This window comes from Mus musculus, chromosome 12 (genome assembly GCF_000001635.26).
Source record: "Mus musculus strain C57BL/6J chromosome 12, GRCm38.p6 C57BL/6J".
Lineage (NCBI taxonomy): Eukaryota > Metazoa > Chordata > Mammalia > Rodentia > Muridae > Mus > Mus musculus.
In genome coordinates this window covers 117,321,204-117,342,564 of record NC_000078.6, presented here as the reverse complement: position 1 = coordinate 117,342,564, position 21,361 = coordinate 117,321,204, and the positions used below count along the sequence as shown (strand labels likewise).

Genomic DNA, 21,361 nt, shown 5'->3' with positions numbered 1-21,361 from the left:
GATGTTGCTTCTGTAATTCAGACTCTTGACCAGAGACCAGGAGATTCAGGCACAGGCAGGCTCTGCCTTAGGAGGGAGGTAAGTGAGACTCACTGGCTTGGAGACCCGCAGAGGTTGAAAAACAACAAGCCAATTTGCTGAAAAGGTGCCGGGCCAGCACAGGCAGAGATGGGGTGTACTGGTTACTGCCTGCCTCACAGCAGGCCTTCTCAGCGCCCTATGCTCACAGCCATCAGGAGGAGGAAGGGGAGAGAAAGAACTTTTTTTCAGAGGCCGAGTCTTCATGCTAGGATGACGAAAAAGCACTTGAGGTGAGAATTACATTTGTTGCCCCCATCTGGGAGTGTTTATTGAACAGCAGCCGGGTCAGTGCACGGAGTCAGAGACACGAGGTCTCAAGTAATGGATTAGTGGGGCAAATCTCACAGTTTCCTTCAGAATAGCATACATTTGTTTGATTCAGTCTCTCTCTCTCTCTCTCTCTCTCTCTCTTTCTTTCTTTCTTCATTCATTTGTCTTTCTTCTTTTTTGTCAGCGATATGGAGGTTTTGTGAGTATTGGGCCCCATAATGGGCAGCCATAATTGCCTTCTAATGTGAAAAATAGCAAAACAGACAGGGAAATGCCCCAGGGCCTGGGCTTCTCTCTTGAGTCTGGGTCCAGAGAGCTTATCAGTCAGATGACAAGGACCAAGTCCCTGGTACCCAAAGCATGGTGCTGCAGGGGAGTGGAGCTGCAGGGGGGTGGAGATGCAGAGTGGTTCCCCTTTCCTGGCTGAGCAATTGAGCCAGCGTTCTCCATTCTTCTGGTATGTACACTCACTCAGCTTTCCTATGTGTGATGGGGATTGTGCGGTGGAGGACTCACCTGGGAGTGGGCAGCTCACATGGCAGCAGATAGACAGGGTGATAGTTTGAGGTGTTAGATTATCGTGAATGTGTTCAATTCGGGAACACCTAACACCAACAGGGCCTGTAGGAAAATGATATATTTTTTCAAAAGATTTTTTTTTTGCTTTATAGTTTCTTTTCATAAAAACATTGAAGAAAACACACAAATAGACGCCCCCAGGACCTGCCTCAGCCCCTCTTTGAGGGCAAAGAAACTTGAGTACAGTGGAGATGTTGTTACATGCACTCCTCCTGGCAAGATAAATAAAGCACCATGCAAGAGGGCGGTCCTGTTATCAAAACACAGCCCTGCCGACCAGATCTGCGTGATTATTCAGGCATTATTAATGGTTGTGTGTGTGACCACTCTGGGCAGGAGAGAAACTGCTGAGAGGAGGGTGGAGAGAGCTATGGGCACATCTAGTCTTGACGCAGGGAGGGAGCTCAGAAGGTTACTGAGGGGTGGGTGAACGTGGCTGTACTGGCCAGTGCTTGTGTGTATGGCCAAGTTGGCCATGAGTAGAGAGCTTCTGCAGACATTAGAGGAGCTGGACTGGCTGCTCCATCATTTGCATGTTGGGCCACAGGACAGGCGTTTATGAAGGTGAACATCAAGCGAACACTTGGCTATTTTGCTGTGCAATGTTCTTCTGGGATCTCTGAGCTGGTCGACTCCTAGTGGGGTGTGGGAAGCTGATGGGTTGTTTTTGTTGTTGTTGTTGTTGGGTTTTTGTTTTTGTTTTTGTTTTTTTTTTTAGTTTTTGTTTGTTTGAGACAGAATCTTACCTTATAGCCCATGCTATCCTGGAACTTGCCTCAGCCTGCTGGCACCACAGGTGTGCCTCTTTATATCCAATAGGTGGACTGTAATCCATACTTTGAGTTACTTTCTTGGGTTCTTTTACCTACCATCTTTCTCCACCCCAATCCCTTCCAATCTCCCAACACTAGTAGGAAAGCAAGAAGTTTAGAGGGAAAAGGGGATCCATCTCATTAGACTTCTTCCTGCTGATTAGGGGTGTTGAGTTTCTCAGGATATCCAAGCCTCTTTGCTCATCACCACCTGACTAACAGCAGCAACAGGGGAGCAGGGAGCAGCAGCCTCTGCCTTTCTCAGAGCTCTGACATATTTATACCGTCTGAAGAGTTCCCAGAATTCCAAATGTAAACTATCTTCAGCTGGCAAAAATCACACCCCTGACAGAGCATGAGACAAATCGTAGCTGCTGTGGACAATCTGAAGCGGCCCCATATCCCACACCTGGGATCAAAGCAAAAACATATTTTCATAATATATCTGGATTTTTAAAGAAACCAAAATTCTCAGCACAGTGAGAATTTCAATGCCAAGGCTCCTTCAGGAGTGCCAGAGCTACTAGGCTGCAGCAAGACCACCTGGTGCTCTTTTGCAAGGGTTGCTAAAGACTGCACTCTTCTTGTTTTTGAGCTAACAAAGGAAGTTGGGCTGGAGAGATCCACCTGGTGCTGCTCTTCCTGGCACTGTGGCTTGCCCCAGAACAGGTTGCACAGAACAATCTGTGTCCAGCTGTCAGTTAACTGCTGGAACATTGCCCAGCAGCCCAGAGCCACCTGTGTTCACTGCTCCTGGCATTTCGTTCTTCTGGCTCAGTCTTCCTGTCTTGAAAATGGACTGTTAGCAGCTTCCAGTATTTCTGCTGGTGGGCTGGTGTTTGGTTGAGGGAGAATGCTTTTCCTAGTAGCAGGGCTGAGAAACATAGTAACAGAGTGGTGTATGGGAAGGGCTTGATGGCAGCATCTCTAAGGTCCCCTGGGAACCTTCAGTGAACAATCACATCTTGAAGCAGCTGTGACTCAGGACATGGCTCCTCCTGTCTGCTCTCAGGGTTGTGAGCCAAGCTGGATCCACGCTTAGGGAAGCAGGTTCATGATATTGTGTGTGGATTAGAGAAAGCAGAGCTAGTCACCATGATAGGGCTCCTGGGACATCATAGCTGGAGATATCTCAGGGACAGGAATATTGGTGATGCTTTCCTTTTAGCTCTTTGAGCTAAAGCATAGTGTGTGTGTGTGTGTGTGTGTGTGTGTGTGTGTGTGTGTGTATGTGTGTGTGTTGTATGCATGTGTGTATAGTGTGTATGTCATATGCATGTGTGCATGTAGTGTATGTGTTATATGCATGTGTGTGTGTGTAGTGTGTGTCCATGTGTGTGCATGTAGTGTGTGTATTGTATGCATGTGTGTGGTGTGTATATGTGCATGTATGTTGTATGCATGTATGTGTAGTGTGTTTGCATGTGTATGTTGTATGCAGTGTGTGTGTGTGTGTGTGTGTGTGCGTGTGTGTAGTGTGTTTGTCTTATGCATGTGTGTGCAGCAGTGCTCACTTGGAGACCAGAGGTTGACTTCAAGGATCCTTCTCTATCATTCTCTACCTTGTATTTTGAGACAAGCCAGGTCTCTCACTGAACTCAGGGCTTGCTGTTCCAGCTCCAGTGGTTCCTAGCTCCCAGGATCCTTTGTTCCTCAGAACTGGAGTATGAGCTTGTGCCACAATGCTCTGCTTTTATGGGGGTCTGGGGATCTGAACTCCAATTCTCATGCGTGTATGGCAGGCACTTTACCCACTGCACAGTCCCCACCCCCAGGCTTTCCCCTTTGATTTTTGAGGCAGGGTCTCTGTCTTAGTTACTTCTCTGTTGCTGTGATGAAACACAACAACCAAAGGGAACTTGGGGGTGAAAGATTTGCTTCATTTTACACCTTACAGCCCATTATCCGGGGAAGTCAGGGCAGGAACTCCAGACAGGAACCTGGAGGCAGGAACCATGTAGAGACAATGCAGAGGCCACAGAGGAGCTTTGCTTACTGTTTTCTTCCTTATGGGTTACTTACTGGGCCTGATTTCCTAGAACACCCAGGACCACCAGCCCTGGGATGTGTGAGCTGGGCCCTCCCACATCAATCACTAATTAAGAAAATGACCCGCAGGCCTACCTGTCTCCAATCTTATGGACGCATTTTCTCAGCTGGGATTCTTTCCTGTTAGAGGACTCTAGCTTGTATCACGTTGACAAAAACTAGCTAGGGAGAGACTCATAATGAACCTAGACCGCAGTAGTTGGCTAGGCTGACCAGCTGGCCCCAGGAATCTTCCTGTCTCTGCGTCCAGTACTTGGATGGCAGGTGTGTACCGCCCTGCCTGACTTTTCATGTGGTGCTGAGGATTCTAACTTAGGCCCACATGACTGAGGAGCAACTCCCATCCTCCCAAAGTCTATTTCTATCCCAGCCTAGTCAACATTATCTTTGTATGGTAGGGGAAAAATCACTAAGTTTGCAACAATCAACAAATTCAATAAAATCCATGTTTGGAATCCCAGTGACTATGTTCACATATTGTCATTGTACCCAGGGAGGGTCTGACTCGGTCATTCTGCTCCAAGGCTCTGAGAATTGGTCTGAGCACCACTGAGCCTCCGACCACACAGACATTCATGAGCACTGCGGAACAAGAAGCCATCCCTAGAAGGAAGGCACAGCTGTGACATGCAAGGGCATGGTCACTAGGAAGTAATCGTCTCTGACTGCATTCTGCAAACGCACTGGGCCATGATTGACAGGAAAATAAGAAATAATAGAGAGTCTGAGAAGCAGAACGGACCCAGGCTTTTTGTTCAGGAGCCTCAGTGGGAGGAGGGAGACTCTGGCAAGCACTCTGTTTTCTGCTCTGAGGTCTGAGCTCTCTCCCTGAAAGGATCCTCTCCACAGTTTAATCCTGAATGCTAACACCAGGGTCCTGCAACCTTTCTAGCCTTCTTCTGCTAGATTGCTGCCCACATTGGCCAAGCAATGTGGGGCCCCAATTACCTTCCTCAGAGTTAGAATTCCACCTGGGAGCTCTTCCTGTGCACCATGAACTGAGTTGTTTTCTAGGGGGCTCAAGGTCTGGACATGGGCACTACTTTCTAACTCCAAATGTCTTGAAGATTTCTGTGGGGTGCCATGGGTCAATTGGCACTCATACATGCTTGGGCTTCTGGCAATGTACCTGACAATTCAACTTGTTAGGAGAGTCAGGAGACTCATGGGGGCAGGGATATAGTGTCTATGGGACCAGCACTGGTGACCTGAGGATTTGTGTGGTGGTGATGATGGCAGTGCTGGGGTGCCACAGCCAAGCTAGTGATGGAGGCCCCCAGGAATTGTTAGACATGCCTGCGCATGCCTTGACAGGCTCTTCTTATAGGTTCCAGAGATGGAAACCCCATCTGGAAGGTAAGAAAATCAGAGAACACAAACCTAGGTCTCCAGGGAGGCCACTCTGCTTCCTAACCTGCTTATATTTGGATTTTTCTAGAAAACATGAGTTCTTTACTGTTGCATTTATGTGCACCACAGCAAAGGCCAGGTATTTCCCAGGGGTTGAGCATCCCTTTATGAGAGCACAGATTCTGATTCCACAGGGATGATGCCGCTAGGATACTTTACTGATGCTCAGGGAAGCTGGTCACTTTCTAAGATCAGCAGGAGAATCCCTACATGGCAAGAGGGAGCTGGAACCTGACCTGGCTTTAGCAGGAAGCAAAGGGGAAGTGATCTAAGTCACTGAGTTGCCGGGGAGATTGGCTCACTGGTACAGCTGCTTCCGGTGGCTTCTAGGAGACTACTGCAGAGGGTGATCCTGCTGCTCAGCTCACAGGGGCCTGTGTGTGTGGCAGCTCCGTCTGGACCCTGTTGGCCCTTCTCATGGGAGGCTTGAGGACACAGCCAGCATGGGAGGACTCTAGGGCCCTCTCAGGGGAGAAGACCAAGGTGAGGAGGAGGTAGCTTTGATCTGCTGATTAAAAAGATTCATGCTCCCAGGAGCATCCTCTCAGGAGCAGCTTCCCCATGAGAGAAAGAGAGAGAGCTTAGATGAGAATTTTATTGTGACAAAGAGGAAACAGAAAGTCAAAATATTTGCTTGGAGAAAGTACTGGTGGTTTGCTTAATTACACTCGGTGAAGGTGGTCATTAATAATCCCACCGCTGCAGAGGTCCTGTGAATTGCGAGTGAGCAGCTGTGTATCACTGTAGAGTGAATCTGTCCTGTGCCAGGGCAAAGGGGCTTGGCTTTGCCTCACCTACCCATCCTGCCTGCTGGGCAGCTATGGGCAGCTGGTCTCCCCGAACTCCCACCCCACCCCATCTCTCTACTGAAGACACTGGTTTTTCTCTTGCCTACCTGCAAACGTAATTGCAAGCTTGCTCCCCCGCCAGGAGACTAATCTGTGAGGGACCTCCTCAGCAAGGAGCTGGCTGCAGGCTGGTCTACCTTCTGTGAACCACAGTGCATCTGTGTTTGGGACACTAGAGAGCACTGTGTGCTGCTCCCCAGGAGTGTGTAGAGTGCCCAGTGTGTCTGGCTTGTGTGCCTCTCATGCCCTGTGCTCCCAGAAACCAGGGTCAGTGGTAGCTTGGCATTGCTGACTCTGGGAGTCCTGTGGCCAATACAAAGGGTACATTAGTTCACACGTTTCATGGCAATTCAACACCTGTATTCCCGCTTCACAGATGAGAAGGCAGTTAGCCTGAAGGGCCCAGCCCAAGGTCAATGATGAGAGCCAGAAACCCTCTTCCCAGTGACTACATGTGAGCGTGTCTATAGGTGTGTGTGCGCACATGTGCACGCATGCATGTGTGTGTGTATATATATGTATACATATATATGTGTGTATATATATATATATATGTGTGTGTATATATATATATATATATATATATATATATATATATATATATGTTTACATGCTCATGTGTGTACCTGCTGGGCTGCATCCTGACTCCCTGCTCTGGTGCCTGGAGCACAGCCAGCATGCTGCTTGGGGGAGACAGAAGGAAATCCATAATGGGGGTCCACAGTCCGTGTTTTTCCCAAAGTGGGAAACAGCAGAGTCTGGGACGAATGCTGTGGTTCCTGGTCTCCTGTGTATCCAAGGGTAGGGAATGAGGTTGTGGGATGGAGGGGGGGGCATTACTGGCATACCACTGGAAGGCAGGAATGGGGGTCCCAGGTCTGTACTTCCCCTTTGGGCATCCACAGGGCAGCCAGGAAAGGAAAGATAGAGCCCAGGATGAAGCAAAGCCGGTTTGATTCCAAGTAAGAATTGAGAGTATGGAGGGGCTGAAAGAGAGAAGACCTCTAGGAGATACAACACCCCTCCCCCAACCCCGTGGTGATCCTTGGTGTAAAGACAGTCCTTGCTTCTTCAAGCGGCTTTATTTGATCGATGAAAATGCTTGTACTTTACTCACCGTGAGCCAGGGATTAAATACCTTTTGCGGGAAGGAATGCCCAAAGAAGAGAAGCTTATTGGCTGGATACTGGTCCTCTAGATACCTCATCAGCATGGAGAACGCCAGGGTTTTATGCTACCTGGCTGATTGTCATGGTCCTCAGTAGGGTGCCTTGGTTATTACCTCTGTTCCAGAGGAGGTAGAGGGAGGTAGGGAATGGCTCCACTCCTACTGCTCTCGATTCAGAGATACACAGGGCCTGAGCTCACTCGACCTTACCAGTTCTATTTGGTGACCACATGTACCTATAGATCTGTATACACGTGTGTATGGAGACCTGAGGTCAATGCTGAACGTCCTCCTCAATTGCTCTCTACTGCATGTACGTATGTATGTATGTATGTATGGTTTTATTTATTATTAGGACTACACGTTTTTACTTTATGTGTGTTTTGCCTATCTGAATGTACGCGTGTACCTTGCATGCCTGGTATCTATGGATGTCAGAAGAGGGTAGATCCTTAGAACTGGAGTATAGATAGGCCCTTTGTGGAGAGGAATGCGCGTATTCTGAGCTGCTGAGCTCTCTTCTGCTTCTTTATTCTTTGAGACAGGTTTGCTCACTAATGCTATAGCTCTCTGATTGGCTAGACTGGCTGACCAATGCTCTCTGATTGGCTAGACTGGCTGACCAATGCTCTCTGATTGGCTAGACTGGCTGACCAATGCTCTCCAGGAATCTGGAGCTTGTTGCTGCCTCTCAGTGTTGGGATTACAGGCATGTTCAGCCATGCCTAGTTTTTCTGTATGCGCTGGGAATCAAATCCAGATAATCCAGGTTTCTGTGGTAAATTCTTCACGGACTGAGCCTAATTATGGCCCATGGTGAATAATACTCTAACTGATATTAAAAACCCTACGAGTAATGGATTGATGTAATAGGGGTGTACTAAAGTTGCTTAGGAAATATTAAGTTACACAAAGAACTTAGCTAACGGAGCACCCCTGATTCCCTTATCAGTAAGAGTGTTTCTGCCAGGCAGAAAGGACGACTTTGGTTAACAGCTGCCTGGTAAAAACACCTGGACTGTTTCCTGACAATTATGAGAGTAGTTTTACATTGTAAATCTTTATCTGTCCAACCAGTCCTTGGCACTTCTGCCTCTGTGAAACATGTTTAATGGCTCAAACTGTACCTGGGGCTGTGAAACTATTTGTGCTGGTGGGGATTTCTATTGGGCGCTGGTTTCCCGGTATAGCCAGAACCAGGCTGGTGCTATTATTAATCTCTGAGCTACTATTAATGGTGGAGTGACTTCTCACTGGGAAGCCATGCTAATCCTATGACATCACTCCTGCTGCAGTCCTGTGTCCTAGTTGGGTTTGTGTGTGTGTGTGTGTGTGTGTGAACTTAATACCAGCTAGAGTCATGAGAAGAGGGAACCTTGATGGAGAAAATGCTCTCACCAGATTGACCTGTGGGTAAGTTTGGAGGGCATTTATGATTGAAGCTTAATGTAGGAGGGCCTAGCGCCCTGGGAGGAGGTGCTATCATCCACCGGCTGGTGGTCCTGAAGGTGTAAGAAAGCAGGCTGAGTAAGCCATGGTTTGCAAGCCAAGTTCCTCCATGGCCTCTCCTTCAGTTCCTGTTCCTAGGTTCCTGCCTTGAGCTCCTGCTCTGCTTTCCTTTGATGTTGGATTATGATGTGGAAGTGTAAGCAGAATAAATCCTTTCCTCCCCTATTTTGCTTTTGGCTATGGTGTTTTTTTTGTTTGTTTCTTCTTTTGTTGTTTTGTTTGTTTGTTTGTTTGTTCTTTATAGCAATAGAAACTTTAAATAAGACATCCTGTGAATTCTGAGTGAATGGCTCTATATCCTGCCCTTTGTATAGGTTCAGCCAGGCAGCATCCTCCCCAGCTTAGCAAAGACATTTAGAGTGTGAACTAGGGCTGGAGAGATGGACTGAGTGCTTAAGAACATTGGCTGCTGTTCCTGAGGACCCAGGTTCAATTCCCAGCGCCCACATTGTAGGTCATAACTTCCTGTAACTACAGTCCTAGGGTGTAGGAGGACTGGTGGTGGCTGCTTCTGCATGAATGCCTGTGTGTGTGTGTGTGTGTGTGTGTGTGTGCGCGCGCGTGTGCACAACCACAAAGGCAACTCCTGCAAGAGGACCTAATTGAAGACTGCCTGACTGCTGTTTGAAAGAGATGCTTTCTTGAGACCAATGAGGTGTGGGTAGAGGGTATTAAAGGAGCTTGCAGCAGCATTCTAATGAGCTTGCTGCAACATTCTCACCTATTCCCCGAGTCTGTGCTGTTGATTCTGCATCACCTCACCTCCAACCCCCAAGAGCAAGTAGAGTCGGGCAGAAGGCGGTCCAGGGCACAGGCAACATCCGGGGATCTGACCTTCATAGAGACCTGGCACACATGTGGTGCACATAGATACATATAGACAAAACACTTACACAATACGGTAATAAATAAATCTAGCATGTGAACTGGGTGAACTGGAAACCTGAGTTATAATTTCTGTTACCAATGAGAAAAATAATGTGAAGCTTGAGGTATGGAGATCATAGTGTTTTGTTAGGGTGGTAAGGTCAGCGTCTGATCAAGCCTAGGGACAATAGCATGACTGTTGTAAAGGGGGCCTGGAGCACTGTCATATAAATAGCAGAGCGGCACAGTGGCAGAGTGGCCCTTGTTTTCCATTCCCATTTGAGGAAGCTGGTTCTCACAGGTTGGGTGTGGGTATGTGGTCACTCTCCTGGTTGATCTGCAAACCCTAGGTCAGGTGGTTGGTGTGTGGTGTTTTCAGGGCAATGGGTGTGCTGGACAAGAGAATGAGGTCAAGCAGAATTCTCTGTCCATATTGATTAGGGTTTCTGTTGCTGTGGAGAGAAACCATGACTGAGGCAACTCGTATAAAGGACATTTAATTAGAGCTAGCTTACAGTTCAGAGGTTTAGCTTGTTATCACCATGGCAGGTAGCATGGTGGCAGGAAGGTAGACACGGTGCTGTAGAGGAGCTGAGAGTTCTACATCTGGATTGGTAGGCAGCAGGAAGAGATGGAGACACATGAGCCTGGCTTACACTTCGGAGACCTCAAAGTCCATCCCCCCCCAATAACAGACTTCCTCCAACAAAGCCACACCTATTCCAGCAAGGCCTTGATGCCCAGTAGTGCCAGTCTCTATGTGCCTATGGGGCCATTTTTATTCAAATGACACAGGGTCAGATGTATCTTTCCCTGTTCAGAATGCTGTAAAAATTAATCTTTCTGGATATTAAATACCCAGTCTTATTATAAAACTCTGCAAAGAGAACCATCCTCCTGTAACTCCACCTTATGCTAGAGGGAACAGTTAGTTACCCCCATGGCACCTCCCAAGGCCACTTCCCTACATGTGCAGATCACCCTGTGTGTCATATAGTTTTATGTCATTTGGCACAAGGTGGAGACAACTGAAAGGAGAGAGCTCCAATTGAGGGAATGCCTCCTTAAGATCTAGCTGTAGGATATTTTCTTCACCAGCAACTGCCTTCCCTGGGATGGCAGTTCTGGGTTCTATAAGAAAGCAGACTGAGCAAGCCATGATGAATAGGCCAGTAAGCAGCACTCCTAGGTGGCCTCGTTATGTTCCTAATGCCAGGTTCCCACTCAGTTTAAATTCCTGTCTTCCTTCAGTGACGGGCTATAGATATGGAAGCATAGGCCAAATAAACCCTTGCCTCCCCGGCTTGCTTTTGACCATGAAGTTTCATCACAGCGATAGTATCTGTAACTAGGACACCCTAGGGTAGTCATATAAGCATGAGTCTAATCAGCTACAAGGCGTGTAGTGCTCTGCAAAACCTGGTTCCTTATTTCACATATGTGGGATGTTGCCAGTGTTTAATTTTACACGGAGTTAGAGGCTTAAAGGATATGAATATTTTAAAGTCTCGATATCAAAATTTTGTTTTCTGGATTGTTATTAATTCATACTTCCCCCGGCAGGGCTGTCAGCATCATAAAACAGACACACCTCAGGCGGCAGTCCCCAGCCCTTGGCTAATCAGCAGGGAGAGCATGGTGCTTGATCGTTGATGAGGGTTTGGAACTGCAGTTGCCTTTTATTATTTTTTTAAGCCATCATACAAAGGGATACGTTTTGTGACTTGATATATAAGTCATCATGCTTAGACCTTGATGTGCTCCCCACCACCGCTGTCCTCCCTCATGCCTTGATGTGCTCCCTGCCCCCGCTGTCCTCCCTCATCCCTCCACCTATCTTCCTGATCCTCTTCCTCCCATCTGCCTTCACGACACCCACTTCATCACCCTCCCCTCTCCTCCATCCCATCCACCAGATCCCCTTTCTGGTTTTATGACAGGCATCCCCTACCCCATTTTAGTCTAGAGTCTACTTGAAAGAAAACATGGTATTTGCTTGAGTCTGGCTTACTTCTCTTCACACAATGATCTAAATCCCATCTGTATTCTTGCAAATGTCATGATTTAACTTTCTTTACAGCTGGGTACAATCCTTATACATCTATTGTCACATTTTCTTTATCCATTTGTGTGCTGATGGGCTTCTAGGCTGGTTAGACTTCCTGGCTCTTAGGAAATGTACAGCAATACACACAGATGTGCAGGTGTCTCTTGTGGTAAGCAGGCTTAGAGTTCTTTGGGTAAATCATTCTAGTTTGAGTTTAAAATTTTTTAATCTTTTCAAATTTTTATTTTACATATATAGGTCTTCTGTCTGCATGTCTGTCCAAGTAACACATGCAAGCAGTTCCTGCTGTGGCCAACAGAGGGCAGTAGATCCTCTGAGACTGGAGTTACAGATGTTTCAGATACTGTGTGGGTGCTGAGAATTGAACTTGGGTCCTCTGCTCTCTAACTCCAATTTTAGGTGTGTGTGTGTGTGTGTGTGTGTGTGTGTGTGTGTGTGTGTGTGTTTGAGAAATCACACTACCTTCTGCAGTGGCTGCACCAGTACCTTCTCCTACTAACTGCATATCAGATCTCTTCTCTGCTCACATCCTCTCCAGCATCTGATGTCTTTTGTTTCCTTGATGAGAGGCATTCTGACTGTAGTGAGGCAGACTCCCAAAGCAGCTCCCTGCTGCTAAGGCTGCCAAACACATTTACAACTATTCATCGTCCATTTTTGCTTCATACATTGAGAATTGCAGTCAGTTCGTTTGTTCAATTTATTTATTGGTTGGCTTGGTTCTTGGTATTTAATTTTCAATTATTATCTGGAAATTCTACCCACATACACAATGTATCTCATCTTACCTACCTCCTAGTCTCTCCCTTCAACTCTCTCTGCCATCTTTCCAACTTCATGCTTTATCCCTTCTCATAGCATGGGGTGATCTACTGAGACAATGGGCAAAGGGTGTCAGATCCCCTGAAATTGGAGTTACGGGTAGTCATGAGCTACCAAATGGGTGCTGGAAAAACTTGTGCCCTCTGTGAAAGTAGCAAGTGCTTTTGCTTTCTGAATCATCCCTCCAGCCATAAGTCTTTTCTTTCCTTAACCCTCCTGCAAACACATCCTTACTGGGCCCCGTGAACAGAGCATCAAACATGGCCTCTCCTACACCTGCTTCCGCCAGCAACTCCTTTCCTCACGTATTGTTTGCCATCCTTGATGCTTACGGAGAGCTCAGCTGGTTGTAGACAAAAGTCCCTAATGGCTCAGGAGCTGTGCTGACAGGAACTGATTCTTCCACTCATTCTCTTAGGTTAAACAGCCTTTCTCTCCAGGAGGGTTGGGAAATTGCTCAACTTCTCTGTTCCCACAGCGCTCAGACGGATCCTATCCATCCACATGTTCTGAGTCGACCCAGGAGCCAGAATAAGACAGACTTGTCCAGTGTTTGTTTTAAAAGTTTTTCCCGATGCCAGCAGCTCTGGTGCTGAACATTCCCTGATTATGGTAAATTTTCATACCCAGCCATTGTTAGGGCCTCATCTGCAGCTGAGCCATGGATTTCCCTTCCTTTGTAGGACTTAAGGTTTTTTTTTTCTTTTCCTTTCTCCTAAATCTCTTCCTCCTCAGCCCCCAACTTTTGCTATGAACTCCCAGGAAGGCCACCTCAGCACAGAACAGGAAAAAACTCCCAGTTGGTAATATATACCTGTACATACATACAGAAACCAGGAAGTTACAAGGGGAAGTCTTCTAAAACATTCTGTGTCTTTATATGAGAATTAGCAAAATCCTCCTGACAAAGACATTTAAATGACTGCCCTCTACAGTTACAGAAGCACACCACAAAACTAGTTATTCAAGAGCAAGATTGAGTTAGAGAAGCAACATGGAATATGCATTGAAAACTTGATAATATGAATGTAGGCTTTAGGAGTAAGCCTTCTGAGAAAACTTGATTTTTATTCTGTAACAATTTAGGTGACACAGTAAATAAAATGAACACTATAAGATAAATGCTACAGCAACAAATCCAATAGGTATGCTCTGTGTGTGTGCATTCCTACATGTGTGTGCACCTCTGTGTGCACCTGTGTATACACCTGTGTGAAGTTGTGTATACAACTGTGTGTGTACACCTGTATAGACACCTGTGTGTGCACCTGTGTGTAAGCCCGAGTGTGCATATGTGTGCACCTGTGCTTGCCTCAGCAGAGGCAGAGGTTGACATTGGGTATCTCCCTTCTCTTGCCCATATCCACCTCACTTTTTGAGACAGTCTCTCACTAAACTTTGGGTAAAACTTTGGAGAAACTGGCTAACCAGTAAGGTCCCTGGATCTGCCCTTCTCTGTCCCCCAGTGCTAGGGTTACAGGCACCTGGTACCATGCCTGTGCTTTTCCTTTTACTCAGTTTTCAGGGATGCAGACTCAGGTCCTTATACTTGCACAGTAGGCACTTTATCCACTGAGCCATCCTTCCAGCTTGCCAATGCTCCTAAGGAATGAAGAGTTAAGAAATTCTCTGAGGAAATCCAGTGGTGACCCATGAACATCTGCTACCAATGCTGAACAAACCCCAAATCTGATCTCTCTTATAGCAACTCCCCACCACTAAAGAAGAGTTAGATGAGGGGAAGAGTGTGTCCAGATGAAAGCCCATGACCAGCTCTAGCCAGATCCCAAGAACAATTTCAAAACCAAGTGCTCTACATTAGATGCAGTGCTTTCATTATTCAAAGACTTAGAATACTGTAAGAACATCACAGCCATCCCAGTTTTCTCAGTGGCATCTATAATTGGACATTTTAAAGATAAACTACCTCATCTACATTTAAACATGAAATTACAGCTTACAAACACATTATGAGATGTGTTACTGTGGGTAACTGATGTGTGAAGAGCAAAGAGTCTTTCTTTTCCTCCTCCTTCTCTTTCTCCTCCTCCTCTCTCCTCTTCCTCCTCCTCCTTCTCTCCTCTTTCTCCTACTCCTGTTAATTCTTTTTTCTGAGACAAGGTCTCACTGTGTATCTCTTTCTGGCCTGAATTTCCATATGTAGTATACATAGGTGGGAAAGATAAGCCTGCCTCTACTTTCTGAGTACTGGGATAAAGACATGCACCATGAAATCAGGTTAGAGAAGCTGAACATTTTAATGTGCTTTCTAAACTCTAATATGAGGAGCCAGGCATAGATGTGCCTGGGATGCTGAGCTGGAGGATGGTGATTTTGAGACCAGCCTGAGCTGCTGTCTACACTCGTGTGAGTTCTGGGGATCGAATCCATGTTGGCAGGTTTGTGTGGCAGGGAAGGCTCTTCACTGGCTGAGACATCTCACCAGCCCAGTCCTGAATGAATACTTTACTTTTTGAAGTGAGGTTTTGTGTTGCCTGGACTGGCCTCAAATTTGCTTTATTATTTTTTAAAATGTGTGGCGACTAACATGGGTGCTGGTATCTGGATCTGTTTCTCTGGTAGAATGAACAGTAAGTGCCCCTAACCTCCAAACCAGCTATCCAGACACAGATAAAACATTTCAGGAGAAATCCCTCATTTGTCTATGTAGCTTAGTGACAATTTTTATTCTACACCGAGAATCTAAGTGCTTCACAAAGAAAAACAAAATCTCTTCCCAGAGCAGTTTCATGCCGCAACCTTTTCAGTGGTCACAAGAGGGAGCCTCCACAAAAGAAAACAACTGCACAGATCACTGCATGCTTCTGAAGATTCACTCACACAAGCATGCTCACATGTGTGTGTCTGCACACACTAGTACCCGCGCTCACATATAGAAACATACGTATGCACAAACAGTTCACATACATGCTCACACAATCATGCATGCTCACATACAGGTACTTGCACACACACACATACATGTGCACAATGCATGTGTATTCATATGCACTCACATGTATGCTCACACCAAAGCACATACCCATTTGAATATTTGTGTGCACCCACATGAAAATTTGCACATATTCATACAGAAGTAAATTGGTGAGTCTTCCTTTATGCTCAAATGAATTGAGTTAACATGGAGTTGCAGGTTGAGAGGATGACAGCCCTTATCCTGTCCCCTTGGTAATTTTAGTGAGGAGTGGGAGCTTTGCATCCAGCAGTCACTACTCAGTATCATGACCCTACAAGTGGCACATCAGAGAATGCCAAAGACAGTGGTGAATGACGGGTCATCTCCTTTCCCACACTCATAACAAACAGTGATTTGTGTTTTGCTCACCTGCACATTTGATTCCCATTTTGTTGTTGTTTGTTTGTTTGTTTTATCTTTCCTTTCTGATTTGTTGAATAGGAGCCAAGCCCTTCAGAGATGCAAAGCTTCTTGGGCCAGTAACACTTCTAACATCCCTTGGATAGCATCCTCTTACTTACTAGCAGTGTTCAAAAATGTTCTGTTTCATAAACTGCCACTTTCCTATCATGAGCTATTTTTCCTTTCTAAAGTTGTTAATCATGAATTATAAATTTCTCCTGTGTTGAACATTCATTACTATCTACCCAATTTCATTCTAGAAGAATGGTGGGAGACAGGAGAACTGTTAGTCTCATGGAATTGTTTCACTTACAAGAGCCCACCAAAGGACTCAAAGGCAGTTGTACCAAGGAAAGGCACTGATAACAACTCAGGAGAGCTCCATAACTGGACTCCCACGAACGATTTGCAGGCAGCAGGACAGCAGAAGAGCCTCTTCTTCTCAGTAGCTATCACAGCTTATATGAGTTGAGAGAGGTTCGTGACTCATACATTTCATGACCTTCCTGAGATTTGTGAGCTGTCAATTCTGAGTTTTGCCAGTTTTGTTTACTTGCTGAGCCTTAAGGAGCTTTTCCCTCCTGTATGGAATGTTCTAATTAACAGGAAATGACTGTGTAACATCTCTATTGTTAGGTTTATTCCTAGGTATTTTATTTAGTAGTTTTGGGGGTTTTGTGGACTTAATGTGTTCCTTTTTCAGTGAGTTTGTCACTGATGAATAGAAAAGTGTTGGGTGCTGGGCATGAGGAAATAAGGTTGGGGGGACCTACATCCCACCAGAGCTGGGGAGACTGGATGGGCAGACATGGGAGACAGCCACGGGGCCCAGCAGTACTGCTGCCAGACCCTGCTCCAGGGGATGGGGAAGGCACAGTCTCAACCCAGACTCCCATGCACCACAGACCACTGGGTACCCGTGGAAGAGCTGGCTTCAGGGTTTCTGGGTCTCACAGAGGCTAGAGATAACAGGTTCTCAGTCTTGGACATCTCAGGCACCACTAGATGTCCAGGAAGAGCTGAGAACAAAGTGGGCGCCCTGGGGGCAGCTTGATCATCCCTGGGGCCTAAGTGAGAAGGGTCAGGGGGGAAGGCATTGGGTGGTTTCTGGGCAGGCAAGAGTCTGGCTAGCTCAGGCTGCTAGCTTGGCGGGTGACTTGGGTTGGCTGAGGTTAGACACGTGGCTCATTAGAGGGAAACCTGCTCCATTGCTCCAGCCTGGTGGATCCTGATGAGAAGAGACGGTCCATGGTTTCAAGGTGTTTATTGTAGAAAGGCAGAGAGAGGGAGAAGAGTAGAGAAGTAGAAGCCGGACATGGCCATGTGGAGAGAGGTGGAGGTTGGGGGGAGAGAAGGAGGGTGAAAGGTGAGAGTAAGAGAAAGAGAGAGAGAGAGAGAGAGAGAGAAGAGACAAGCGAGAGAGGAGGGGCCAAGCAGCCCCTTTTATAGTGGGCTGGGCTACCTTGTTGTTGCCAGGTAACTGTGGGGAGGAGCATGCCTGGCTATTGCCAGGTAACTGTGGAAGTGGAGTCCAGACAGCCTACTTGACTGATGGCCACAGAATTATGGAGCTGGGTCCTTGTGTCAGGAGCCTATGTCTGGGAGCATGGCAAACAGGCCTTCTGTTCCTTGCAGATTAATCTGTTGGGTCTGCTAGATTTGAACCCAGCTCAACCAGAAAACAGGCTGCCTTTCATGGTTCCACAGAAAAGCTACTTAAAAAAAAAATGTGTCCTGCTTCTTTGCTGAGTGTTTCTTAGATCTACAAGTTTTTAATGGAGTCTTCCGGGCATTTTAAGTACAGGATCACTTCTACAAGCAGGGCCTACTTGACATCTCCTTTTCTCTTTGTGACCTGTGTTAGTAGTGTGGTGGTGAAGGTAGCTGACTTTCTTTCCTATTTTTGTGTCTCCTTAAAAGAGTTCTTTTTTAAAAAAATTTATGTTTGTGGTATGAGTATTTGTGTATACCATGTGTATGCCTGGAGCCTGTGGAGGCCAGATGTTTCATCCCCTGGAACTGGAGTTACAGACAGTTGTGAGCCACCATGTTGGTGCTGGGAATATGGACTGGGTCCTCTGAAGTAGCCCATGCCCTTAACTACTGAGCCATCTCCCCAGCCCCTCTATTTGTGTCTGTTCTATTACTTACATCTTCCTGCTCCAATACAGAATCCAAGTAGTGTCTTAAGTAAGAGTGAAGAGAGCTGGCATCCTTGCCTCATGTCTCACCTTAAAAGAAATCTTTTCAGGTTTTCTCCAGTGGAGATCATGTTTGCTTTGGGTTTCTTATACGCAGCCTGTTACACTGAGGTATGATCCTTCCAGTCTTAAGTCCTTTCGGGGTTCTTCATCATGAAATAGTGCTGGATTTTGTCAGAGGCCTTTTCTGTATCTACTGAGATAATTGTGGTATTTATCATTGATGCTATTTACATGCTTGGTCACTTTTACTGAATGTGGATGTTCAGCCGTCCTTGTGTCCTCAGAGCAAAGCAACTGGGTTGGAAGGTTTTTAATGTCTATTGTTGATTGGGTTAACTATTTATTAGTGTCATTTGTTCTTATGAAGTGACCCAGAGGAGATAGCTCCTGATAATCACACTGATTAAGCCAATTGAAAGTTTTGAGTCCTTTATTAATGGCCAGACCAGGAGCAGTCTCACACCTCTGGAAAACATCTTTATAACCAAGCTCTGATGTATACCCTGTTATAAGACTAAACCTTAAGCACCTCAGTAATGGGATGTGTGTGTTATATTAGCAAGGAATTTAGAGTTGCCTAAGAACATCTGCTTTCTTTAAAAGGCTCAGTGGTATGTTCCAGATAAAACGTAACACGTTTGGACCACCATGGTCAAGGTCACAGACTGTCCCAGAGTGTCGTCAAGGTGAATGTGATTGTTGGTGGTGGAAGACTGAGAAGGGATTGTGTAACTTTAATTTTTTAAAAATATTATTTTTAATGATGGTTTTTAAATGCTTTAACCTTTCTTGTAGCCCACCACCTACCAGAGGTAGTGAGGAAGAAAGGATATGGGGGAAGTGGATATGTTTAGAAAGGTTCTTTGGAAATCAGCAGTTCAGTTCACAGGGTAGCAGGCAGTGGCAGCTTGATAAACTCTCAAACACTTTATGGATACTCCAGTAATCCAGGTCGGCAAAGTTGGGATAACCAACAGGAATCAGCAGTGATGGCACGACCTGGTAGAGACAGCCAGTCCTTAGCCATGGCACGAGTCAGCAGGAGGGACCAGAAGGAACACCAGGAGAAGTTCTCAGTTGTGCCTCTCTCCGCAAAGCAAAGATCAGCGAGGACTTGAGACCCAGAAGCATTGCACAGCTAGCTCTATCAGCAAGCCTAGCATCCCGTCTTCTCCCTCTCCCTCTCCCTCTCCCCCCTCTCTCATCCTATTTATACTCTCCAAACATCATGTGTCCTTTATGTGCCTTGCCTCTCAGCACATGTCTTACCTCAGCATGTGCATCCAATCAGCCTGAGTCTGAGGAAGTGGTAAGAAACTGTAGTACACCACTAGAGGTTTTTTGGTGCATTTCTCTCTGACACATGTAGTTCAGCTATGCAATGTAAGATAGACCAATGAATGTGTGTCATTATCAAAGAATCTTTCATCATGTGTCCTTTCACATGCTTGCTTTAGTAAAACATCCTCTCTCCTGTGTCTGCTTCAGCGAATCATTCCTTTATGAGGCAACCTTAACCTTTCACACCTGTGTCCACTTTAATGAAATGTTCCCTCCCGTGCTTGCCCCAGCAAAACACCATCAGGATGATGTTACTCTAGGCATTTCTCCAGTTCTTTAGTTACTTTCAAATCTTTGATTTTGGCTAAAGGATAAATACTGAGTCTTGGGGATCTTTAGCTTAATGAAGGCAGTTCTTTGTTTGAAGAACTCAAGAGGGAATTTATTATACAACTCTCCACAGCAAGTCCTATAAGAAGGAGGAGTCAGGGGTCAGCCAGCCCAGTGGGGAGGGTTGTGAGCCTTGGATTTTAATCAAATATTTCATGGTACCAGAAATTATTTGATTCCTGCTCTTGTTTTATTTTTAATGATTTTTATATTTTATGTGCATTAGTGTTTTGCCTTTGTATGTCTGTGTGAGGGTGCCAGATACCTTGGAACAGGAGTTAGACAATTGTGAGCTGCCAGGTAGGTGCTGGGAATTGAATGTTGGTCCTCTGAAAGAGTAGCAGGCACTCTTAATCACTAAGCCATTGTTCCAGCCAGACTCCTCCCGGTTTATTGTTTGTTTGTTATTTTGCACTTCTTAATTTATATTATTTTAAACTTTTTGTAAAGTTTTTTTTATAACTTCTGACTTGTTATTAAAGAAGTGATAGGTTTCTCCCAGTGTTAATACAAAGTCTTTCCTGGGACATGAAGCAAAGTTGCAGAGAGCTTCTTTTGTTAGAGATTCTACCTCGGCTTGTGCATCCTGAGGGAGAATTGAAGGTGTCTAATGTCTGTATCTAGCTGATGACTTATCTGTTGTAGGCCCATTTCTCTTCTGACTGGAAACCATAGTACTCAAGGCAGCTGTCCCTGACACCCCCATTCCTACCATCACTAGAATGAGGGGAGGGCCAGCTCTCCTGTACCACCAGCAGGGCGACTCAAAGGGGAGTAGAAAATAGGCCCTCTCTGGTCCTGAATAATAATACACTTGGGGGGTATATGTACCACCACACAGAAAGCTGAATGTTCTGAGATCATACAGCAGGTGAGACTGGTAAGGCAAACCAAGTTCCTGTCTAACTGTGAGACCAGTACTTCAAGAAGCAGTAAATGGGGAAACATAACCAACCAGGGGTCTTATTTATGAGAGAGCCTGAGCCTGCATGGCTCTGGCCCAGGTGAGATGGCCCCTTTCTAGCCCTGGTCTGGAACAGGCTTGGCAGAGGAGTGATGAATGTAGACGGAGACACTGTCAACCTTGATAGCAATTGATAGCAATTGGCACTGTCAGGACCACAGTGTCTTCCCAGACAGCTGTCTGTTCTTCTTTCTGAAACTTCTTGATATACACTTGGTCCTGGATTGGGATGATTGAGAGAGTACGGAGGAGGGAACTAGATGGGCGACTCTGACCCTAGAACGGGCTGTAGTCTGGACTTGTTGGAGAGACTGGTGATACTTTAAAAGAATCTGATTAGTGATGTCCTCAATGATAGGGTCTCTTAAATGGGCAACAAAGAGGTGGCCTTCCAAACGTGATCTCAAGGGAGGGGAAGGGTGAATCTTGTAAGGGGTACATATTGTCCTAAGAAGAGAGAGGGGTAAATACAAGTTTGGGCTATTTTTCACCAGTTTCCAAAGTTAATTTAGTGAGGGTGGACTTAATACTCTAGTTGATGTGTTCAGCCTGCCCAGAGCTCTGAGGTGAGAAGGCTCAGTGGGGCTTCTGTGGTACATGTTAGACCTAATTAACTGCGGACTAAATGAAGGCAGGTTCATTATCTGATCCACTTGAAGG

At 46.0% G+C, this 21,361-nt stretch overlaps 1 long non-coding RNA gene across 1 annotated transcript in view; it reads left to right on the top strand.

Moving 5' to 3' along the window:
- The first annotated feature begins 5,552 nt into the window (after nucleotides 1-5,552).
- Nucleotides 5,553-21,361, top strand: part of Gm5441 (predicted gene 5441) — a 102,492-nt gene continuing 86,683 nt past the window's right edge. The window contains exon 1 of the long non-coding RNA NR_044987.1: nucleotides 5,553-5,684. This is a non-coding gene — a long non-coding RNA (predicted gene 5441). The remainder of the gene's footprint in view (nucleotides 5,685-21,361) is intronic.